Raw genomic sequence first — 26,257 nt, 5'->3', positions numbered from 1 at the left:
GAGAAATCTTCAACACCATGGTGAGGAGTGACTAATTTTTGTGTCCCACCCAGCGAGGCTTGAGCAAATCCACACCAGCTCTTTCCTGTCAGATTCCAAGCTCTACTTTTTGTTGTTTGTCTATTTATTTAGGTTTTTTTAGTTTGTATGTTTGTTTGTTTGCTATGAGGGGTTTCCAGAGCAATCCCGATGGTAATTGCAAGGGAGGGTGGGGGTCCAGATCTGTATCCAGGTTAGGACCAGATAAAGCTCTCTTTCCTGGTCCCAGGGGACTTTTATGGTTCTTCTGTTTCTGTGGACCACTCAGGGCTTCTGGTTGTCGTTCCGATGGCTTTGGTTTCTGCACGGTAGTGTTTGGACTTCTTCCATTCCCTGCGGAAGTTCTGGCTGGGGGTGGGTGACCTCAGAATTCTCGGCCTCTCAGAGCACTCCAATTCCCTGTGGCCTCCTTGGCAATTGGGATATAGTCCTTGTTGCTCGTATTAATAGTTTGTGGTGAAGGTCTGGGAGTCTTCATGGTTGGGATCCAAGCCTCCTCCTTTCCACCTGCTCCACTCTGGAGTTCCCCCCTTTCTCCACACACATGTCCTCCTGTTAAGAGGTTGTCAGGATTGCTCCTGATTCCCCCCCACCCCCATGCATTGGTATAGTAATTTTACTATTGTCTAGTGCTGCTTCGAGTCTGTTGTCTATGAATTACCAGATTTGATCTTGATAGGCTATATTGTACTTTATATTCACTCTTTTTATGGTTTTGAAAGACTTCCCTGCATTCCCTACCCATTACAGAGTAACATAGGGTGTTGAGGGTGTATTAGGTTTTACAGTTTTTCGATGCAGATCATAAGCAGTCTGACATTAATTGTTGGTTTATAGATTACATCACATTATTTTATTGCATTGGATACAGGCTGTTAGAGATTGCAATAATATTACAATATACAGGTACTATCTTCCATATTGTCATCTTTCCATCTCAAATTAAGTCAAATATGTGGTATTTAACTTTTGGGGATTGGTTCATTTCTCTTAGCATAATGGATTCCAGTCAGGCTCATTTGGCCACAAAGAACTGCATTTCGTTTTTTTTAATAGCTGAGTAGTATTCCATAGAGTAGATGAACCATAGCTTTCTTATCCAGTCTTCTGTTGATGGGCATTTTGGTTGCTTCCAAGTTTTTGCAATTACAGATTTCCTGTTAAGAACATAGCTGTGCATGTTGGTTTCTTGTGTAGCAGATGTTTTGGATATATCCCTAGGAGTGATATTGCTGGATAATATGGTATGTTGATTTTCAGGTGTTTGAGTATTCGCCAAACTTATTTCCATAGAGGCTGTACAAGTCTGCAGTCCCACCAGCAGTGGAGAAGGGTTGCCTTTTCCCCACATCATCGCCAGCAAGTGTTGATGGTATTATGTATGTGTGTCATCCTTACTGGCATTAGGTGGTACCTCACTGATGTTTTCATTTGGATTTCCCTTATTTCCAGGGAGCTTGAGCATTTTTTCATATGTTTGTTTGCCATTTCAGTTTGTTCTTTTGTGAAATGTCTGCCCATTTCTCGTGCCCAATTCCTGAGTAATTTGTTTGTTTGTTTTGGTGTTGGGTTTCTTTGGAGATCTCTGCATATTCTGGAGATTAGCCCTCTATCTCCTATGTAGTGTGCAAAGATCTTCTCCCATTCTGTAGGTTGTTTTTTTACTTTGTTGATTGTTTCCCTTGCTGTACAGAAGCTTCTTAGTTTGATGAAGTCCCAATTGTTTATTTTGGTCTTGATTGGGAGTGCTTTTGGAGTCCTTCTTAGGAAGTCAGGGACTACTCCTTAGTCTTGCAGTGTGTTTCCAACATTTTTTCCAAAAGTTTAAGGTTTCTGGATGTAGGTTTATGTCTTTTATCCATTTAGATTTGATCTTAGTATATGGTGAGAGATGTGGGTCTATCTTTTTTTCTGCAGGCTATCAACCAGTTGTCCCAACAGCATTTATTGAACAGACCTTCCCATTTGCCTGGATTGTTGTCTGTCTTTTTGTCAAAGATTAATTGACTGTATCTGTTGTTTCTATTCTGCTCCATTGATCTTCCTCTCTATCTTTGTGCCAGTACCAGGCTGTTTTGATAACCACTGCCTTATAGTATATCCATAGATCCGGTACTGTGATTCACCCTGTTAAGTTCCTACTCTTCAGAGTGGTTCTGGCTATTCATGTTATTTTGTGTTTCCAGATGAATCGTTGTATCATTTATTCGAGTTCTATGAAGAATGTTTTGGGTACTTTGATTGGGATTGCATTGAATGTATACATTGTTTTGGTAGTATAGACATTTTGATGATATTAATTTTGCCTATCCAGGAGCATGGGATGTTTCTCCATCTTTTGAGGTCTTGTTCTATTTGTTTTTTAAGTGTTTTGTAATTTTCTTCATAAAAGTCTTCAACACTTTTGGTTAAAATTTATTCCTAGATACTTCATGCTTTTCTCTGTTATTTTGAATGGTAACTTGTTGGTTAGATCTTTTTCCATCTTGGGGCTGTTCGCATACACTATGGCTGTTGATTTTTGTTCATTAATTTTGTATCCTGCCACTCTGCCAAATTCTCATATGAGTTCTAGGAGTCTTTGTATTGAGTTTTTTTTTGGTTCTTCAATGTAAAGAATCATGTTGTCTGCGAATAATGAAAGCTTGACTTCTTCATTTCCAATTTGGATTCCTTTGATTTCTTTTTCTTGTCTTATGGCCTCTGCAAGTACCTCTAGGACTATGTTGAATAGCAGTGGTGATAGTGGGCAACCTTGTCTTGTTCCAGATCTCAGTGGGAAGGGATCCGGTTTTTCTCTATTTAGTATGATGCTGCCGTTGGGTTTTTCATATATGGCTTTAATTATGTTGTGGATTTTTCCATCTATGCCTACCTTGGTTAGGGTTTTTAACATGAAGTGGTATTGAATTTTGTCAAAGGCTTTTTCTGCACCTATTGATACTATTATATGGTTTTTGTTCTTCAGGTTTTGGATGTGATGTATCACATTTATGGATTTCCTTATGTTGAGCCATCCCTGCATTCCCTGGATGAAACCTACTTGTTCGGGATGGATGATCTGTCTGATATTTTTTTAATTCTATTGACTAGGATTTTGTTGAGAATCTTAGCATGAATTTTCATCAGGGAGATTGGTCTCTAGTTTTCCTGCTCTGCTAATTCTCTATTTGGTTTTGTAATTAAGGTGATGTTGGCTTCATAGAATGAGTTTGGAAGGGTTGCTTCCTTTTCTATTGTTTTGAAGAGTTTGTGGAGGATTGGGGTTAGCTCTGGTTGGAATGTTTTGTAGAATTCTGCAGTAAAGCCATCTGGGCCTGGGCTTTTCTTTGTTGGGAGCTCTTTAATCACTGATTCTATCTCTGCTTCAGTTATGGGTTTATTCAGGTCTTCTGTTGCTTCTGGGGTGAGTTTTGGTAAGTGGTGGGAGTCTAGGAATCTTTCCATTTCCAAGTGGTTATCTGATTTATTTCTAGCATAGTTCTTTGTAATAATTTCTAATTATTTCATTAATGGTTTTGGTGTCAGGTATTATGTTGCCTTTTTCATCTTTGATGCTGCTAATTCTTGGTTTTTGTTTTGTTTTGTTTTGTTTTGTTAATCAGGCCAGTGGGGTGTCGACTTTATTTATCTTCTCAAGGAACCAGCTTTTTGATTCATTTATTTTCTGTATAGTTTTTTTAATTTCTTTCTGATTTAGTTCTTGTCTTGTTTTGATAATTTCTTGTTTCCTCTTGTTTGTGGAGTCCTTCTGCTGCTGCATTTCCAGTTCCTGGAGGTGTGTGCTTAATTCCTGTATTTGTTGCCTTTCTTGGGCCTTGACATGCGCACTAATTGCAATAAACTTACCACGTACACTGCTCTGGCAGTGTCCCATATGTTTTGGATTTTTGTATCTGAGTTTTCATTGGTTTCCATAAATTTTTTGATCTCATTTTTCATTTCTTCTTGTTGAGAGCGCCTAACGATCTATGGGGCTGTCTAGCACAGCACCGCAGACCAATGCCCTGACGAGGGCAGTGGCAAACAAGTTCAGGAAGTGTCTTCCCCTTGGGGCGTGGTTGCGTGTCCTGCCTGCGGGAGTGACCTTTTAGCTGATTGGTCGCTTCCCACGTGCAGGGGTGACCTTTTAGCTGATTGGTCGCTTCCCACGTGCAGGGGTGACCTTTTAGCTGATTGGCTAGGTGTTATATATAAGCAGGTTGAGTCCTGGAGAGCAGACAGAGTAGGAGAGCAGACAGAGTGAGAGCGCAGACAGAGTAGGAGAGCAGACAGAGTGAGAGCGCAGACAGAGTGGAGAGCAGACAGAGTGGAGAGCAGACAGAGTAGGAGAGCAGACAGAGTGAGAGAGCAGACAGAATGAGAGAGCAGACAGAGTGGAGGGCAGACAGAGTGAGAGAGCAGACAGAGTGGAGGGCAGACAGAGTAGAGGAGCACACAGGGTAGAGGAGCAGACAGAGCAGAGAGAAAGAAGGAGCAGACGGCTTTCCTGTTTGCATGGTGCCTGATGGAATAAAGAGTTTCTACACAGCCACTCAGCGTCGGGTTTTCTTCCGCGGGTCTGGAGATTCCCCGACATCTTCTCTGACCCATTGTTCATGTAATAGCATATTGTTCAGCCTCCAAGAGTTTACGTGTTTCCTGGGATATTTTGAATTGTTGATTTCCAGTTTCATTCTGTGATGTTCTGATAAGGTACATGGTATGATTCTGATATTTTTGTAGTTAGCTAAACTTGCTTTGTGTCCTATTATGTGGTCTATCCTGGAGAAGGTGCCATGCACTGCTGAGAAGAAGGTGTAGTCTGTGGCCTTAGGATGAAATATTCTATAGATGTCTACTAGGTCCAGTTGTTCTATTGCTTGTGTGAGTTCTGCAGCTTCTCTATTGAATTTTTGCAGTGTTGATCTATCTATTGGTGTTAGTGGGGTATTCAGATCTCCCAGAATTATCGTATGTTCATCTGTATCTCCCTTTAAGTCCAAAAGTAATTGTTTCACATAGCTGGGTGCATCTGGACTAGAAGCATAAATGTTAAGAATGGCGATTGGTTCCTGTTGGATCCTTCCTTTCAAGAAAATATGCCGCCCTTCCCTGTGCGTTTTGATGTTCGTCACTTTGAAGTCCATATCATTGGAGAATAGGAGTCCTACACCAGCTTTTTTTCTCGTCCATTGGCATGGAATATTTGTTTCCACCCTTTCACTTTTAGTTTCTTGGAGTTTTTTCTGGTTAGATGTGTTTCTTGCAAGCAGCATATAGTTGGGTCCTGTTTTTTAACCCAGTCTACTAATCTGTGCCTTTTGATTGATAAATTTAAGCCATTCGTGTTGAGGGTTAATATTGAGAAATTATAATTTTGCCGTACCATATGCATGTGTTTTTGAGGTTGTTGGTAATTGATTGTCTTTCTTTGTGTGGACTTTATTGAGGTCTCCCAATTTGCCATCCTTGCTTATGGCTTGCTTCCTTTTTCTCTGGGAGTAGCGCATTTCTGAGGAGATTTTGTAGAGTTGGTTTTGTGTTAGCATATTCTTCTAGTTTCTCTTTGCTGTGGAAGTATCTAATTTAATTCTCAAATACAAATGAAATCTTTGCTGGGTACAGTATTCTTGGTTGACCGTTGTTCTGTTTCAGTACTTCAAAGATTTTGTTCCACTCCCTTCTTGCCTGGAGCGTCTGTTCTGAGAAGTCGGCAGTGATCCTGATGGCCCTGCCCCTAAATGTATGCTTATCTTTGGTTCGTGCTAACCTTAGTATTCTTTCTTTGTATTCGTGGGTGGGTAACTTGATTACCACGTGTCTTGGGGAAGATCGTTTTGGGTCAAATCTGTGGGGAGTCCTCTGACCTTCCTGGATTTGGACTGGGCTCATGTTACAGGTATTTTGGAAGTTCTCCTGCATAATTTCCTCAAGTACTGGTTGTATGCCTGTCTCTCTTTTGGCTCCTTCTGGGAGCCCCATGATTCTGATATTTGACTTCTTGATGTTGTCATTCATCTCTTGGATCGTCTTGGTCGCCTTGTGTAGTTATGACTCTAATTGGTTAATAATCTGCCTGCTTTCATTCTGGGAATCTTCCAAGTTGGATATCCTGTCTTCTGCTGCTGTAATTCTGTTGGCTAAGCTCTCAAATTTGTGCTTCAAGTCTAGGATCTTGTTTTTGAGTAATTTTGTTTCTGTGATTATGTGGTTTTTGAAATATTTGAGCTCCTCCCATCGTTTTTTATTGTCTCTGAAGAGTTTTATAATTATTTTTCTGAACTCCTTATCAGAGACATGTTCAATTTCTTCATCTGTAATCTGTACTATTGGCCAGGCTTTATGGTGGCTTTTTGGGGTGGCATTAGCTGCTTCTGGTTCCTTAATTCTCTTATGATTCTGTCCCATTTCTGCGATTCAAGGTGTTGTTGGATTCTAACCCTTGACCTCTGCTGCCACCTAGTGGGTGGCCAGAGGTCTTGCTGGCCTAGGTTTTTGCTTTCCTTCTGGACCAGGAAGTTTTTGTTTCCCTTCTGGGCTAGAGGTTTCAGTGCCTCAGATTTCAGTGCGGTATTTGGCTGCAGTGTAGTTCCAACCCGTGCACCTAGGCACCCAGGTCTCGTCTCTTGGGGTTTTTTGTGGGGTTTTTTTTGTTTTGTTTTGTTTTATTTTGTTTTGTTTTGTTTTTTTGTCTGAGGCGCGGGATCTGGCAGCCCCCGCTCCGCTGTCTCTTTTCTCTGACTGGGTTGGCCCCGAATTTAGATTAGCTGTGATCCCGGGGATTTCACCATCACCGCCGCTTCAGGGTCCTAACATCCTCCCGGGTCTGTGGTATTTCTTCATGGGGGAGTGTGTGTTGGGTAGCCGTCCCTGTCTTTGCCTGGGTCCCCCCAAGGTTATTAATATTGCCACCAATGCTAGGGGTTTCAGCGCTTCTGAAGTTTCTAGCCGCCATTGGAGGGTTTTTTTGTAAAGATTTCTTGCAGTTGCCTGTATTTCCTCCAGTTAAAATTCCCACCAGCCTTTCCCCTGCTGGGGTCATGATTCACCCTTTTTGAGCCGCCGAAAGAGCCACCGAGTGCTGCCTTGGCTTTTTTGCTGTTGTTGTTTTTAGTTAATTCTCCAGGTTGAGTGGATCTTGTTGATTCTGCAGTGTCCTGGGAAGTTTGCCGCCTGTTTATACTATTTTAAACTATCCTTGTTCCTTCTTCTGGCACGTTTTGGCCCTCTCTCTCTGCCTTCCCCCTTACATCAACCCTCCATGGTTGGCCATTTTTTCCTCCCCAGTTGTTTTCAATGGGAGCCAATAATAGCTAGGGCAATGAAATTCACCCTGGATGTGGAGTTCTTACTAGATTGAGCTACAATCTCCATTCTTGTTTTGTGTTGAGATCAACATGCTTGATTTCGTGATATTGTGCTGATTAGGCATGGCAACAGAAGTGACAAACACAGTTTGCGGGAATGTTGTAATGAAAGCTGATGGAATGTGAAGTGAATGGCACAAGTGGAGCTGTTTTGGCACTGGAAGACCTGTACCACTCCTTCGGGACAATGCCATTGACGGAGATCTTGAGTTCCCTAGGTGTTACATGCATATTTAGGAGTATGTTGGGCCAGAGCAGATGTTTTCAATGGGAGCTGAAAATCACTTACGCACTAAACTTCTCTCTGAATGTGAAGTTCTCAGCGCATTGATGGTAAATCTCCACTCATGTTTTGTGTGTGGAACTCCTCATGCTTAATTTCATTCTACTGAGCATATAGGGCATGAAAACATAAGTGACAAACACAGTTTGCAGGAATGTTGTACCGAAAGCTGAAGGTATGTGAAGTGCATTGCCCAAATGGAGTAGTGTTGGCCCTAGAAGACCTATAAAGCTCCTTGAGGAAGGTGCCATTCACAAAGATCTTAAGTTCCTTAGGGGTCCCAGGCATATTCAGTGGTATGTGGGGCCAGGTCACTTGTTTTCAATGTAAGCTGAAAATGGTTTGGGCATGGATGTTCGCTATGGATGTTGAGTTCTTACTGCATTGAGTTAAAATCTCCATCCTTGTTTTGTGTGTGAAGCTTAGCATGCTTGATTTCATTCTACTGGGCTAAGCGGGCATGAAAACAGATGTGATAAACACGGTTTTTGAGATAATTGTAATGAAGGCTGATGGTATGTGAAGTGAATGGTCCAAATGGAGTACTTTTGGTCCTGGAAGACCTATAACGCTACTTCAGGATGATGCCATTGACGAAGATTTAGAGTCCCCTATGTGTCCCATGCACATTGAGCAGTACGTGGGATAAGATCAGTTGTTTTCAATGGGAGCTGAAAATGGCTTGGGCACTGAACATCTCTCTGGATGTGGAGTTCTTAGTGCATTGAGTGAGAATCTCCATCTATGTTTTTTGTGTGCAGCTCAACATGCTTAATTTCATCTCACTGGGCTGATTGGGCATCGGAAAAGAAGTGACAAATAAGGTTTTTGAGATAGTTGTAACAAAAGCTGATGGTATGTGACATGAATTGTCCAAATGGAGTAATTTTGGTCCTGGAAGACCTATACTGATCTTTCAATTCGATGCCATTGACACAGATCTTGAGTTCCCTAGGTGTCTCATGCACATTGAGCTGTATGAGATTCCGGAGCGGTTGCTTTCAATGGGAGCTGAAAATGGCTTGGGCGCTGATTTTCTCTCTGGATGTGGAGTTCTTAGCACATTGAATGTGAATCTCCATCCTTGTTTTTTTAATTTATTTATTATTATTAATTCATTAATTATATTGTATTATGTGACACAATTTCATAGGTACTTGGATTCTCCCCACCCCTCCCTAAACCCTCCCACCACGGTCATGCTTGTTTTTTGTGTAGAGATCAACATGCATGATTTCATGATACTGGGCTGATTGAGCATGGCAAGAGAAGTGACAAAAACGGATTGCAGGAATGTTGTAACAAAAGCTGATGGCATGTGAAGTGAATGGCCCAAATGGAGTAGTTTTGGCACTGAAAGACCTGGGTTGCTCCATCCAGATGATGCCATTGACGAAGATCTTGAGTTCCCTAGGTATCCCATGCACATTGAGCAGTATGTGGGGCCAGAGCAGTTGTTTTCTTTTTTTTTTTTTCTTTTTTTTTTTTTTAATTATTTATTATTTAACTTCAGTAATTACATTGTATTATGTGACACAGTTACATAGATACTTGGGTTCTCCCCACCCCTCCCCAAACCCTCCCACCATGGTGGATTCCTCCACCTTGTTGCATAACCACAGCTCAAGTTCAGTTGAGATTTCCCCATTGCAAGCATATACCAAACATAGAGTCCAGTATCTTATTGTCCCGTCAAGTTCAACGGCTTCTTAGGTATACCCTCTCTGGTCTGATGACAGAGCCAGCAGAGTATCATCCCAGTCAATTGAAAGCTCCAACATACCATCAGCAAAAATTTACATCATTATGGAATTAATTGACATAGTAATGAGTAACCAATATGTTAAAAGTAAATGCGAGTTCCCAGCCACCTTCTGTGACCAACTCACCTATACTTCAAGCAGTTGTTTTCTTTTTTTTTTTTTTATAATAATAATAATTTTATTTGCTAATTTACTTTTTTTTTTTGTTTGTTTGTTTGTTTGTTTTTATTGTTAATTATTTTGCATTATGTGACAGTTTCATAGGCTCTGGGAATCCCCCCCTCCCTCCCCTTCCCCTCCCCCCGGTGGATTCCTCCACCTTGATGCAGTATTACAGTTCAAATTCAATCAAGATTCTTTCATTGCAAACATATACCAAGCATAGAGTCCAGCTACTTATTGTCCAGATTGGTTGAACAGTTTCTTGGGGAGACCTTTTCTGGTCTGAAGTTTGAGCTGGCAGAATATCATCACAGTCAATTAAGAGTCCCAATATAACATCAACAGCAATTTGCAATGTTATGGAGTTGACATGGTTTTGAGTAACCAGTGTATTAAAAAGAAAAAAAAAAAAAGTCCTAGCCACAACCTATGATTAGCTCATTGACATTTCAATTTTAGTTCATATACAGAACCGGCTGCTCTATACCTTAAAATGGCCATAAGGCACCATTCAGCTGTTTCGTGTCCATTTCATCTTAGTATTTAGCCAGTTGTTGTGTTGAAGTAAAATTTTGCTGATCTTGGCAGATTTTAGGATAATCCAGACTGGCTTGTAACTCTAACAAGATATATGTCAACATTTTAGGTGCAGAACATTTTTTTTTTGGGGGGGGGGTGTGCAGGAAAATCCTCAACACCACGGTGAGGAGTAAAACTAATCTTTGTGACCCACCCAGCGAGGCATGAGCCAATCCATGCCAGCTCTTTCCTGTCAGATTTCAAGTTCTACTTTCTGTTGTTTATTTATTTTAGGTTTTTTTTTTTTTTTTTTTTTTTTTTTTAGTTTGTATGATTGTTTGTTTGCTGTGAGGGGTTTTCGAAGCGATCCCGATGGTCATTGCGAGGGACGGGGGGTCCAGAGGTGGAGCCAGGCTAGGACCAGAGAAAGCTCTCCTCCCTGGTCCCGAAGGACGTTTATTGTTCTTCTGTTTCTGCAGACCACTCAGGGCTTCTGGTTGTCTTTCCGATGACGTTGGTTTCTGCACGGTAGTGTTTGGACTTCTTCCATCCCCTGTGGAAGCTCCGGTTGGGGGTGGGTGACCTCAGAGTACTCGGCCTCCGAGGGCATCCAATTCCCTGTGGCCTCCTTGGCAGTTGGGATATAGTCCTTGTTGCTCGTATTAATAGTTTGTGGTGAAGGTCTGGGAGTCTTCATGGTTGGGATCCAAGCTTCCTCCTTACCACCTGCTCCACTCTGGAGTGCCCCCCTGCTCCACGCACATGACCTCCTTAGTGCAATCTCTTATAACCTGTATCCAATGCAATAAGATAAGGCGATATAATCTATAAACCAACAATTAATGTCAGAATACTTAAGATCTACATCAAAAAACTGTAAAACCTACTATACCCTCAATACGCTATGTTAACCTGTAATGGGGGGGGAGTGCAGGGAAATCTTTCAGGACCATAAAAAGAGTGAGAAAAAAGTACAATATAGCCTATCAAGATCAAATCTGGTAATTCATAGATAACAGACTCAAAGCGGCACTAAACAACACTAAAACTACTATACCAATGCATGAGGGGGGAATCGGGTGCGATCCTGACAAGCAGTTGTTTTCAATGGGAGTTGAAAATGGCTTGGGTGCTGAACTTCTCTCTGGATGTGGAGTTCTTAGTGCATTGAGTGAGAATCTCCATCCTTGTTTTGTGTATGCTCAACATGCTTGATTTCATGATACTGGGCTGATTGGCATGGGAAGAGAAGTGACAAACAAGGATTCTGAAATATGTTATATTGAAAGCTGATGGGGTGTCACTCTCTCCCTCCTGTTTCGAGAGGCACCCCATTTCCCGGCTCCTCGGAGGTGCTTTCCCCTTTCTCTCCCTTCTATGCTCACCTGGTTGGTTCGCAAATAAACTTTTCTGTTTGCAAAAGATTCCCGGCTTTTTTTTCTTTTCTGTACTAAGCTAAGGAAAGGACCCACCGGGCATTTCTGGTAACATGTTTTCCTTGGAGCCCAACGTGGGGCTCAAAAAAAGTGACTTAGACAGGAACCACACAGCCCAACTCAACCGAGAGAAGACTTCACAAGATGGGATCTCACAATTTGTGAGTGGACTCCCGGACTCCTCTTGGTTGTATCCTTAGAAATTGGGACATATTTGGCTCCCGGATTGTGAGCAAGAAGGACTTGATCTTTTTCTGCATGAAGGCGTGGCCAAAATACTCCCTTGCTAATGGCAAAACTTGGCCTCCCACAGGGAGTCTTAATTACCAAACTATTTCAGAACTGGACAATTTTTGTAGACGTTGGGGAAGGTAGAAATTTCCTATGTTTGAATGTTTCTCCATCTCTGGGATCACATTAACAATGGCAGAATAGAAAAAACCTAAATCAGACAACTGGGGAGTTGGCTATTTCAGATTCAAAGAAAAAAGGTTATTTGCAAGTGAATAAAGAGTCTCCTCCCTCATTGAAGAAACCACCCGAAGGGATTCCATCAGCCCATCCTTCACTGAGACCTAATCTCTTCTTATCTTATCCGGAGGAGCCCTGCCTCCCTTATCCACAGGCATCAAAGGAAAAGTCTTCAAGGCCTTATCTAGAGTGAAAGGAGAAGCCATGCTTTCTCTTCAAGCTGTGGGGGTAGCAGAATTTGGGATACAGATAGGTTTTAAGCCTTTCTCGCTTGGAGTACTCAAGGAAATAAAAAATTATTTGGGCAGTTACACCGACAACCCCGAGCAATATGTACAAACTTTTGAACGACTCCAGTCAGTATATGACCTAGCTTGGAAGGATGTAATGTTACTGTTAGATAACACTCTGACCTCCTTAGAGAAAGAGAGGGTGCTAGAAAAGGCTCATGAGGCTGGAAACAATTACTATGCAGCTCAACAGTAAAGCATCAGAGACAAGGCAAACATCCCCATTGGAGCAGAGGCAATCCCTACAAAGAATCCCAACTAGGACCCACAAGATGAAAGACATGAATGGGAAGGAAATCACTTCATTTATTGTATTTAAGAGGGATTAAGAAGAGCAAAGGTTAAGCCTTTGAACTATAGCCAGCTCACCACTGTTCATCAGGGGGAGACTGAGCCACCAATAACCTTTCTAGAACGCCTCAAGGGGGCGATTGTGAAGTTCACCAACTTAGACACAGATACAGTGGAGTGATCCTCAAGGACAAGTTCTTTGTGCAGTCTGCCCCAGATATCAGGAGAAAGCTCCAAAAGCTTTTGGCAGACCCTGATAAGTCCTGCTTGGACCAATTGATCCAGGCAGCCAATTCTGTTTACTATAACCGAGACTTAGAGAAGCAAAGGCAGAAAGACAGGCGCCACAGTGAAATGCTGGCTGCTCTGGATGCATCCATCCCAGGGAAAAGGACCTCAAGGTGCTGCTACAACTGTGGGAAGCCAGATCATTTTCAGAGGGAGTGCCCTCGAACCAAAGGCAGGGAGTTTCCTCCGGGACCATGTCCCATCTGCAAGGGGGATCATTGGAAATCAGATTGCCCCCAGCTCTGGAGGGATCAGGGGTCTGCTGACCAGGACCCCTAGTGACAGGTACCAGGGACTCCCATCCAGGCTCCCACTACCTGGGTTCTCACTGAGGAACTTTGGGTCTCCCTGATGGTGAACTCTCAAAAGGTCAATTTCTTACTGGACACAGGCGCTCAATTTTCTGCCTTGCCTTTCTCTGTTGGCCGAGATCCGTTCAAAGAAACTATGAGACATCTCTGGCCATGGGCTTGTACTTGGGGAGATCTCCACTTCTACCACTCTTTACTTGCTATTCCTCTGACACCTGCCCCTTTATTAGGGATGAGATATATTGGTGAAGGTCCTTGTAGGCTTAGTCTTGGCCCCCGATGTACAAGGTTATTTTCCGTCCTGGGGTAGGTATTGACTCTATGGTCTAAGGTAGGCACCCCCTGTCAACCAGATTCTGCAGAACCAACCTGGGAAGCACTGGAGGATTTAAAGCTGCTTTTCAAAAAGGCACCAAACAGATAAGTGTTTTCTATGTGTTCTCCACATCTTGTCACCGGGACGATCATCGCAGCTAGCAGGATGGGGCCCTAACTAAGAACATTATTTTGCAGGCTTATAGAATCAGGGCCATTGTTGAGCAAGCTTGTCAACTTGAGGTTATCACACAAAAGCCTAAGTCTAGCACAACGCAGGAAACAGAAGAAGATTTTTCACAACTGGACACAAGCTGTTCTAATGGGAGACATCCCAAAGGTGTGGAAGGTCGACTGAGTGTGAGTCAAGTGTGCTGATCTAATCCTTGCCTCCTTCCTCTGACTGTGGTCTTAAGTGCACAGCTGGATGCCACAGGCTAGCCATAAGTATCCTCATTTCAGTACTCCCAGCACATGCTACTCTGACGAGTGTGTCTAAGTGCAAAACCAGGATATACTTTAACTGGCAGAAGTCCCAGAACTAGCATGGTGCAGGAAATGGGAGGCTGAACAGTGATATTTCAGTCTCAGCCACCTTAGATACTGCAATTTCTTTGAGCCCCAGAACTTGCTACACCACAGCCTGCCTGCTTGCTTTAAACTTTTCAATGGAGAGAATTACTCTGTGGCCATCGTTCGACCTGTGCTGACTCCTGCTCCACATAGAGCACGCAACTGGCTTCTCAATTGTCTTATGTTTGTTTCCTGATTAGGAGTCTTCAGACTCCAGGTGGCCTTGAACATGCAAATTTGTATGACAACAACTTCTGCCATGGCAACTTGGATGACCCAGACCATCTCTCTGGATCCCACACCTCTAGGGGCCCCTTACCTAAACAACAACCCAATTCAGCACGAAGTAGCCAGAAGACAACGTTGCCCCTTATCCTTACAGAAGTAGGTTGTGGGATTAAAGAGAGGGGTCTGAGACCATCCAGGCCTGCTGAGGTCATAACCACACCTTCAGGTGGGCGGAACCAGCATTGCCCAACCATTTTCTAATTAATTAAGAGACCACCAATGGGGAACATCTTACCTGTAGGTTCCCCAAACAACAAGGAGGGGTCAGGGAATGCTTAAAATCCCAAGACACTTGCTCAAACCTTTGGTGCTCTCTCTATCTCCCCTTTCCAGAGGCACCACACATACCGGCTTTGGAGGTGCTTTGCCCTTCCTCCCCATTCTCTCCTCCACTGGTCCCTTCACAAATAAATTTTCTGTTTGCAACAGAAAAAAAAAAGGATGGTATGTGAAGTGAATGGCCCAAATGGAGTAGTTTTGGCCATAGAAGATCTTTGCTAATCCATCAGGACAATGCCATTCCTGAAGATCTTGAGATCTTTAGGTGTCCCATGCACATTCAGCAATATGTGGGGCAGGAGCAGCTGTTTTCAATGGGAGCAGAAAACAGCTTGGGCATTAAGCTTCCCTCTGGGAGTGGAATTCTAAACGCATTAAGTGAGAATCTATACCTTTGTTCTGTGTGTGGAGCTCAACATGCTTGATTTCAATCTACTGGGATGATTGTTCGTGGTAAGAGAAGTGACCAACACAGTTTCAGAGATAGTTGTAACGAAAGCTGATGGTATGTGAAGTGAATGGCACAAATGGAGTAGTTTTGGCCCTGGAAGATCTGGGCTGCTCCTCCAGGAAGATGTCATTTGCGATGATCTTGAGTTCCCTAGGTACCCCATGCACATTGAGCAGTATGTGATTCCAGAGCAGTTGTCTTCAATGGGAACTGAAAATGGCTTGGGTGCTGAACTTCTCTCAGAATGCGGAGTTCTTATCACATTGAGTGAGAATCTACATCTATGTTTTGTGTGTGGAGTTTTCATGATACGGGCTAATTGGGCTTGTTAAGAGAAGTGACTAACATGATTTCTGAGATTGTTACAACTGAAGCTGATAGTATGTGAAGTGAATGGCTCAAATGAAGTAGCTTTCACATAGGAAGACCTGTGCTGCTCCTTCGGGACGATGCCATTGACAAAGACCTTGATTTCCCTAGGTGTCCCATGCAAATTCAATATTATATTGGGCCAGAGAAGTTGTTTTCAATGGGAGCTGAAAATGCCTTGGGCACTGAAATTCTCTCTGGATGTGGAGTTCTTTGTGCGTTGAGTAGGAATCTCCATCCTTGCTTTGTGTGTGGTTCTCAAAATGGTTCATTTTATTATACAGATTGGGCATGAAAGAGAATTGACAAACAAGGTTTCTGATATAGTTGCAATGAAAGCTGATGGTATGTGAAGTGAATGGCCCAAATGGAGTAGTTTTGGCACTGGAAGACCTGAGCTGCTCCTTTGGGACTGTACGATTCCCGAAGATCTTGAGTTACCTATGTGTCCAATGTGCATTAAGCAATATGTGGGCCAAGAGCAATTGTTTTTAATGTAAGCTGAGATTGCCTTGGGCACTGAACTTGGCTCTGGATGCGGAGTTCTTAGCACATTGAGTTAGAATCTCCATCCTTGTTTTGTGTGTGGAGGTCAACGTGCTTGATTTCATTATGCTGGACTGATTGGGCATGAGAAAAGCAGTGAGAACACAGTTTCCAAGATAGTTTTAATTAAGGTGATGGTATGTGAAGTGAGTGGCCCAAAGGGAGTAGTTTTGACACTGGAAGACCTGTGCTCCTCCTTCGGGAAAATGCCATTCATGATGATCTTGAGTTACCTACGCGTCCCATGCATATTCAGTAGTTCATGGCCAGAGCAGTTGTATTCAATGGTAGCTGAAAACAGCTTGGGTGCTGTACTTCTCTCTGAATGTGGAGTTTTGTGTGCATTGAGTGAGACTCTCCATCCTTGTTTTGTGTGTGGAGGCCAACATGCTTGGATTTCATTCTACTAGGCTGATTGAGCATGGGAAATAGAGACAAACACGGTGTCTAAGAGAGTTGAAATGAAAGCTGATGGTATTTGAAGTAAATATCCCAAATGGAGTAGTTTCATCACTTGAAGACCTATGCTGCTCCTTGTGGAAGATGCCATTGATGAAGTTCATGAATTCCCTAGGTTTTCCATGCACACCTAGCAGTATGTGGTGCCCAGAGGAATTGTTTTCAATGGGAGCTGAAAATGGGCTTCGGCACTGAACTTCTCTCTGGATGTGGAGTTCTTAGCACATTGAGTGAGAATCTCCATCCTTGTTTTGTGTTTGGAGCTCAATATGCTTGATTTCATTCTACTGTGCAGAATGCGTGTGGAAAGAAATGTGAGAAACTGGTTTCTGAGATAGTTGTAATGAAAGCTGATGGTATGTGAAGTGAATGGCCCAAATGGAGTAGTTTTGTCACTTGAAGACCTGTGCTGCTCCTTCCAGACGATGCCATTGACGAAGATCATATTTCTCTAGGTGTCCCATGCACATTGAGCAGTATGTGGTGTGAGGAGCGGCCGACCCCACACGGTTGAGGGGCTTCAAGAAGGCGGCTGGCCGAGTGCCAGGAAGCGGGACTTGTCCCACTAGTAGGCAGACAGAAAGTCGCAAGGATAGACTAATTCTCCCTTGCTGTGATTGCTGGCCTATCAGATAGCGCCCTGTGAACCACGGGCAGAAGTGATTGGTGGAAGAACTGTATATAAGTGTTGGCAACACCCGTGTCGCCATGTACCCCGAGCTGAGAGGAGGGACTAGGGTTACAAAAAAGACAATGCAGTGAGACAGCACAAGGCAACACACAGTACACCAAATGCCATCGATGATAGATTGATCTTTATTGAAACTCCAGGCTTTCTTTTATACTCTGCCTAGCTCCTCCCAGTGTTTATCCAGTCCTCAAGTGGCCACCCTAAATCCTTCGAGTTCCTCCCAGTAGTGGCCACCCTAAATCCCTTGAGCTCCTCCCAGTGTTTATCCAATCCTCTAGTGGTCACCCTAAATCCCTTGAGTTCCTCCCAGTGTCTATCCAATCCCTTGGCAGATAACTTGACAAATAGGAAGCAGGAACTTGTGGTTAAGCCAGGGGCTAGATGTATCAGGCCAAAATTGCTCTTCCTGTTACCCTCTGAGAAGCAAGCTAAGCTGTGGAGTTAATCCTTGGGAGACCGGGGCCTGCATGTCCCCCTTTTTTTGTTTTTTTAATGGACTCCTGTCTTAGGTTGTCCAGCAGTCAGTTGACGCCTTACCCGTCATGGGGAGCCCCACCTGGGGAATCCCTGTCTTAGGTTGGTCATCAGCGCTGCCAGATCTTACCCGTCTCTGGCTGCCCATCACACCATGTTCAACCAAACTTGAGCACTAGGGTTTTCCACAGCTAAAGCCATCATGGTTTGTCAAATAATGACCTGCTCCCAGGCTTGTTGCCTGCATAGGCGGCAAAGAAGAGTAAACAGTACTGCAATCATGGCTACGACCATCAGCCCTATGGCCAAGATTCCGCTTTGTTCCTAAAACATCCATGCTGCCAGTTAAATGCCATTTCACAGGGGTAACACATATATGATGGTAAATCGGGGAGCAGCTGCAGATCTGCGGTTCCCATGGGCAGGATACCACGAAGTTGCACCACTGCTGTCACGGTCTCCTATCCTGCAAGAACATCATTAGGAGTGGGATCATGCTGAGTTGGAGCCAAGGAAATTTGCCATGTAAGTCTCTCGGGAACACATCTAGGTGTTTCTTCATCCTGGGGAAAAACACAAATGGAGCCTCGCCCCCACGTTAGTACTGGATCTGGTCCTCACCATTTATTTGTGGCCAGATCTTTCCATTTTACTTGGCCTTTATTCTCATTAGCAGGGCGAAGCCAATGGCGCTCTGCAGGAGCTACATCATTAGTGACAGTTAAAAAATTTAACACATAGATGGCAGATGCCAGTAAGGAATAGGGTGAGCTGCAATGCTCAGCCACATCCCCCTTCTTTATTTTTTTCTAGATAAACTTTTAGGGTGCGGTTGGCAGGTTCAACAATGGCTTGACCCTGAGGATTATAAGGGATGCCTGTTTTGTGAGTTATATTAAAATCTTGGCAGAACTTCTTAAAACCCTGGCTAACATAGGCCGGTCCATTATCGGTCTTAATTTGTTTGGGGACCCCCATATAGGCAAAGGCCTGTAAACAATGGGCTTTAACATCTTTTAATTTCTCTCCTGAATGAGCGGAGGCACATATTACATGGGAATAAGTATCAACTGAAACATGCACATATTGAAGTTTTCCAAAGGAAGGTACGTGGGTAACATCCATTTGCCACACATGATTGGGCAATAACCCTCTGGGATTAACCCCTAGGGATGGGACAGAACAATATTGAGCGCAGACTTCACAATTGGTGACAATCTGGGTGGCTTGTTCTCTAGTCACCTTAGCATGTAATCTCAGGGAAGCTGCATTGAGATGGAACCTTTTATGAAGGCGCACTGCCTGTTCATAAGGGTCCATGGTCAGGGATATGTGCAACACCCGAGTCAACGAATCTGCCCGTGCATTACCCTCACTTAGGGGGCCAGGCAAAGAGGTGTACGCTCTTATATGCCCAACAAATAAGGGACAATTGCGCTGCCAAATCTGCTGCTGTAATTGTAAAAGAAGCAAATAAACTGAGGAGGTCGGGGTTATACAGGCTGCGGTTTCTAAAGGTAAAATAACATGAGCCACATAGCAGCTATCTGTGTATAAATTCAGGGGCTCATCATGATAAATTTGAAGGGCAAAAAGAACAGCGGCTATTTCGGCGGCTTGAGCTGATTTGTGAGAGATGGAAACAGCCCGTTCTTCATGTCCAGAAACTATAGCAGCCTTGCCTTTAGCCGACCCATCAGTAAAAACCACACGGGCTCCTAATATGGGTTGTTGTCTAATTATTTTTGGAAAAACAACTGGATGTCTTTTAAAAAACTGTACTAAGGGATGGGAAGGATAATGATTAATTAACTGAGAAGAAACCGTGGCACAAAAGACAGACCAATCATCAATATTATTCTGCAACCATACCACCTGTTGGGAATCATGGGGGATGGAGATGAAATCAGGATATTTTCCAAAAATTTGCGGGCTGATCTTACATGCCTTATACAACAGAGATACAACAGCAGTGTGATATGATTGCACAATTTGTCCAGTGGATGCTGGGGAGTGGATCCAATATATAGGTCCAGTCTGCCAAAACACTGCTGTAGGCGCATGATTGGAAGGAAAGACCAACAACCGCATTGGTGCCTTATAATCCACATAACTAACATGAGCATTATGAATGGCCTGCTGGACTAACTGCAGACATTCCCTGCCTTCTTTGGACAATTGTCTGGGTGAGGAAGGATCTGGATCACCTTTAAGAATATCGAAAAGGGGCTTGAGTTGCCCAGTGGAAATATGCAAAATTGGTCGGATCCAATTAATATCACCCAACAAACTCTGTAGATCATTCAAAGTCTTCACATCACTTAATCTGATGGTCAAATTCTGAGGGGTGACACCAGTTGGTAAAAGTTGATGGCCTAAATACTGATAAGGAAAATCTGTCTGAATTTTATTCGGGGCAACAATTAACCCAGCTGTGGCTAAAACCTGATAAATACATTGTGCTGCTGAGGACAGAATGGAACGGGTTTCAGCAGCGATCAAAAGATCATCCATATAATGAATTAAATAAATATTTGGAAATTGTGATCTAATTCCTTGTAAGGCCTTATCCACATATATCTGACAAATGGTAGGGCTGTTCATCATCCCTTGTGGGAGCACGACCCAATGGAAATGTTGGGAAGGAGCCTTTAAATTGATGGACGGTAAGGTAAAGGCAAAATGTGGAGCATCTTCTGGATGCAAAGAAATGGAGAAAAAGCAGTCTTTTAAATCTAACACAAGCATATGCCAATCTTTTGGTATTCCCACAGGAGATGGCAAACCAGGTTGCGTGGCCCCCATAGGGGCCATAACGGCATTTACTGCACGTAAATCTTGTAAAAGCCTCCATTTATTATTTTTCTTTTTAATAACAAAAATTGGGGTGTTCCAAGGAGAGGTGGATGGAACAATATGTCCAGCCTCAAGCTGTTCCTTTACCAATTCAATTGCAGCCTCTAATTTTAACCCTGTCACAGACTGGTTGGGGGTCACCTTGAAGATGTCTGCCCAAACCTTTTCCAGGAAAGTATCCCTGTCTATTAAGCATATTTGGCACAGGCTGAGAGGTCAATACAACATTCATGGCACTCAACAAATCTCGTCCCCACAGATTGATAGGAATATGTGGTAAGACATACGGCTGGGGCTCGGCAGCATGGCCTAGTGGCTAAGGTCCTCGCCTTGATCCCATATGGCCGCTGGTTCTAATCCCGGCAGCTCCACTTCCTCTCTGTCTCTCCTCCTCTCAGTATATCTGACTTTGTAATGAAAATAAAATAAATCTTAAAAAAAAAAAAAAAAAAAAAAAAAAAGACATACGGCTGGAAAATGCCTGAATGCCCCTCTTGATCCTTCCACCTTAACAACCTGGCGCTTTTCTGTGGCTGAGAAGTTCCTATCCCTTGGAGAACGGTTGGGGTGGCCTCTAATGGCCAGGAACTTGGCCACTGTGCCTGGGATATAACTGTACTATCAGCCCCGGTATCAAGCAAACCTGTGAATTTTCTCCCTTCTATTTCTAACTGTAAGGTGGGTCGGGTTTGCATGTCGGAGACCCAACATGCCAAGGGGCCAGAATCTCCAAATCCTCCTTGTCTATCTCTCTTAAGAATGGGGTTGTCAAAAAAAAAAAAAAAAAAAAAGAATGGGGTTGTCAGTTGGAACCTTGGGGATCAAGATCAGCTGGGCAAATCTAGCTCCTGGTGGGATGATTATAGTGCCTTTGGCTGATTCTGCCATGACTTCTATTTCTGCGGGGGTATCCTCATCTATCACTCCTGGGAGTACCCTGATTCCATGCATAGTAGCACTACTTCTTCCTAGGATCAGGCCCAAGGTATTCTTAGGCAAGGGGCCCCTGACTCCTGTTTTTATCCGTTGGGGCCCCAGGAGCAGGGTCAATACCTCTCCGGAGGTGGCACAGAGGTCCAGTCCTGCGCTACCTGGTGTTGTTCTGAGGAGGGTTGAAATGTCGGTGTTCCTAGCCGTGGGAGAGGGACTCTGAAAGAAGTCTGCGCTGTTCCAGAAGTTACAGGTGTCTGCTGGGCTCCGTACACCTGAGGTTGGGGGGCCCGGAGCGGGCCCCTGACCCCGTTTCCCAATAGGGGATTGCCTTGGGCATCATATCTGGACCTACAATCACTGCTCCAATGATAGCCTTTACGGCATCTTGGACAAAGATCTGGGGCCTGCAAGGATTGCAGGGGTAATTTTCCTTGTCGCGGAATTTTGGGGCAGTGTTTTTTAAAATGTCCAGGCTGTCCACATCTTAAACAGGTTTTGGGAGGCGCCCTAGGGTGGGGCTGAGGGTGTTGAACAGCTGCTGCTATCACTTGCCCAAGGGCATGGATGGAGTCAATATGTCTGCAAATTTTAAGATAATCATGCAGGGACTTATCTCTGTGGGACCTGAGAGCATCCTGGTAATATTTATTAGCATTCTCAAAGGCTATATGCTTAATTACTGGCATTGCTGGTTCCACATTACCAAAGATCTTAGTAGCAGCCTGCATAATACGGTCCATAAATTCTTGAAAAGGTTCTGTAGGGCCTTGCAAGACCTTGGAAAGCTGGTCTCCTGTATTAGCATTAGGCAAAGCCTTCCAGGCTCCAAGGGCTGCATTTGCTATCTGTGCATAAACTCCTAGGTCATAATTAACTTGTTGTTGGATGCCCTCAAAAGGTCCAGTGCCAGTAAGCATTTCAAGGCTTCGATCTGCATGTCCCCCAGCTGCGTTCTGCTCAGCAAAAAATCTGCACCTATCTTGAAAGTCCCCTCTCCATAGGAGAAAGTCGCCACCATCGAGAGCAGAGCGGCACAATCACATCCAATCACTAGGAGTAAGATTCAAACTCGAAAAGGATTCTATGAGTGCAAGAGTAAAGGGTACCTGGGCACCATAATCTTTAACAGCCTGCTTTACATTTTTGAGGTCTTTAAATTGAAGGGGCTGATGCTCCCTGCGAGGGGGACCTCCTCGAACTGGGATCTCTATTACAGGGAAGCATCGAACCCCACCCACAGGCTGATCAGTGAGGCCGTCACTCCATGGCCGCGTGGGGTAATTATTGGGTGAATGGCCCGCGGCTTCCTCCTCAGGAGGAGCGGTAGGGGTCACAAAATTAGGGACATATGGTGGTGGTCTGGAACTGGACAGTTTGCCAGAGGAACGTGCACCTATTCCTGCCTTCTTTAACTTTCTTTTAATGTCCCTAATTTCCCGCTTTAAGAAAACCTTCTCCTTATCCTTAATTTTCCGCTTTAAGAAAACCTCCTCATCTCGTTTGTCCTCACTCTCATCTGAAGAAGAGGCTTCGGTCTCCTCTAAAGAAGAGACCTCACTCTCTAAAGAAGAGACCTCACTCTCCTCTAAAGAAGAGGTCTCACTCGGGGTGGCCTCACTCGAGGCCGCCTCATTCCAGGCTTCCAAGGACCATAGAACTTCCCACCCCTGGATTGCTTCAAAAGTAGTCTGTACTTCTCTTAACTGTCTCTCAACTTTCACTTTATCAGTAAATAATGAATCACGGACTAAGCGCCACAAAGAAAAGTTAACAATGGGGAAATTATCTGGGTCTTTTTGTAAACAGGATTGTAAATTGGCCTTAACCTGTTCCCAAGCGGGAATACTCAAGTTGCCTGAAACAATAAACCAAGGACTGCTAGATTGAATGGCTGTAACAAAATTTCTAATCATTTTAAATTTAACTGGCATCCCCAGTTGATGTAGAAGTTCTTCAAGCTCGGTGGCCAATTTATCCCAGGAGAAGGCAGAACCCATTTTATCGTCCTTTTCACTGGATAAATTAAACACCAAGACCTAACTATACTTCAAAATAAATCTAAAACCTGATTGTATTTCAAAATGAAACTCCCTCTCCTACCAGTTTAGGAGAGACTTACAATACGTCCCACTTACCTGAATCAGCTGGCCAGCCTCCCGGGACGACCCTTCGTTGTTTCCTCTCTTTCTCAATCTCGGTGGAACCTCCAGATGTTGGCAACGTCCATGTCGCCACGTACCCCGAGCTGAGAGGAGGGACTAGGGTTACAAAAAAGACAATGCAGTGAGACAGCACAAGGCAACACGCAGTACACCAAATGCCGATCCATGATAGATTGATCTTTATTGAAACTCCAGGCTTTCTTTTATACTCTGCCTAGCTCCTCCCAGTGCTTATCCAGTCCTCAAGTGGCCACCCTAAATCCCTTGAGTTCCTCCCAGTGTCTATCCAATCCCTTGGCAGATAACTTGACAAATAGGAAGCAGGAACTTGCGATTAAGCCAGTGGCTAGATGTATCAGGCCAAAATTGCTCATCCTGTTACCCTCAGAAACAAGCTAAGCTGTGGAGTTAATCCTTGGGAGACCGGGGCCTGCATATAAGCAGCTCGCTTTCGGCAATAAACCCCTTTTGGTTCGCCCTCTTCTTTTGGTTCATCTCTCTCCTGTTTGGTTCATGATATTCTGGTGGCCTGTATAGGGAGAATACAGAAACGGGAAGAAATGTGGGAAGAAGGGTGGTGAAAAACAGGAGGAAGGGTGACAGAAGAAGAGGGTAGAAAAGCTTAGACCAATGGTTACAGGAGCAGCGAAGGTTTTGAATGCAGCCGCTTTTGCCAGTTTTTCCCGGACTTCCAAGAGTATGACTTGGCATTTTAGTGTCTCCGCTGCTGGGCGGGGGTGACATGTAGGGACAGAGCAGTTGTTTACAACTGTCCTGAAGTTAAATGACATGTTAAGAGAAACGACAGTCTCCTTTGCACAGCTACTATATATCCCCTTAAATGAAGAGCTGCAAAACAATATCAACACCAAGGAGAAAAAAAAAAGTAACAATATCAAGAAGTTAAATAACATGCTATTAAATGACTAATGTGTAGCTGAAGCAATGAAAATCAAGAACCTTCTTGACAAAAATGATGCCTCCGCATGATCTATGAGTCATTGACTGATTTAACCAGAAGAAAGTGTTTTGAAGAGATGAAACCAACAGAAAACAACAAAACCCATGTGATACAGTTTCGGCTGATCTTTGTTGAAGTGTGTCTTCTTCAGACAATAAAAAGATGTGTTTTTTTAATCCAGTCTACTAATCTATGACATTGGATGGAGCTTAAGCCATTTACATTCAGAGTTTAATATAAATGGGTGTTCACTTTGGTTTTCTCATTTTAGGATTGGGTTGTTCATTGGTTTAGTCTTCTCTTGTCATATTACTGGGATATTCTTCCCATTTGCCTTTGGTTTTGTTTGGTGCTATTCCTCTTCTCAGTGAAGAGAACATCTTGAACTATCATTTGTAGGGCAGGTTTTGGAAGAGGCAAATTCTTTTAGCTTTTCTTTACTGTGGAAGAATTTTATTTCATTTTGAAACATGAAAGAAAGGTTTGCTGGGTACGTTAACCTAGTGTTGGCAACACCCACATCACTGTCACCACGTACCCCGAGCCGAGCGGAGGGGCTAGGGTTACAGACAGACAACACATAAGACAACACAAGACAACACGCAGTGGGTCACTCTTGTACACAGAATGCCAACTTTATTTGGGGTCCGCCTGCATCTTATAGTCTGCTTAGTCCCTCCCAGTATTATCCCAATGTTCAAGCAACACCTTAGCCCCCCTGAGGGCATCTTAACAAAAGGCAAGTAAGGAAGAGCTAACTTGCAGTCAAGCCAGGGGCTAAATGCATTAGGCCAAGATTTCCCACTGTGTTACCTCTTAAAAACAAGCTAAGCTGTGGAGTTAACCCTTGGGAAACCAGGGCCTAAAACCTAGGCCGACAATTGTTTTCTTTTAGAATCTGGAATATGTCACTCCATTCTCTTCTTGCCTGTAGAATTTCCTGAGAGATCTCCTGTGAGCTTTATTGGCATTCCTTTATGCATTAATTGATTTTTTTCACATGCACATTTAAGGATCTTTTCCTTATGTTCAATTGAAGAGAGCTTGATGACCATATGTTGTGGTGAAGATCGCTTTTGATCAAGCCTGTCGGGAGTTCTGTGCCCCTCCTGGAACTTGTTTTCCAATTCTTTCTCCAGATTAGGGAAAATTTCCTTTATTATTTCATTGAATACATTTGCAAACTCAGCTTCTCTTTCTGCACCTTCTGGGACTCTCATAATCCCTATATTTGGCCTGTTAATATTGTCTTTCAATTCTTGAATACTTCTTTTGGCCTGATTCAGCTCGCCTTCCAGCTTTTTGTTTGCTTCCCCCTGGTGACAGGAAATACCTTCTAATTCTGAGATTCTTTCTTTTGCTTGCTTCATTCTATTTTGGAGACTCTCCACTGTACTTTTAATTTACTCTACTGTGTTCTTCATTTCTGATATGCCAGCCTTGACTTGCTTTATTGCTTCCTTAAATTCTTTGAACTCTTGTACGTGCTTCTCATTGCTGATCAGAAGCTTTAAAATGAGTCTTATGGATGCTGTGTGCCCCCATTTTCTTAATGTCTTCCTCAGTTAACTCTGAGGTTGGCATAGGATTTTGCTCCTTTGTAAATTAGTTATTGGTAATATTTATTGTGCTTTTGTCTCTTCTTTTTCTCTTGATCATTGTACTTCTGGTTAGCAGAGTCTTCTCCTTTTGGAGATT

Source organism: Ochotona princeps, chromosome 16 (genome assembly GCF_030435755.1).
Source record: "Ochotona princeps isolate mOchPri1 chromosome 16, mOchPri1.hap1, whole genome shotgun sequence".
In the NCBI taxonomy this organism is placed as follows: Eukaryota; Metazoa; Chordata; class Mammalia; order Lagomorpha; family Ochotonidae; genus Ochotona; species Ochotona princeps.
This window is presented reverse-complemented; position numbering follows the sequence as displayed.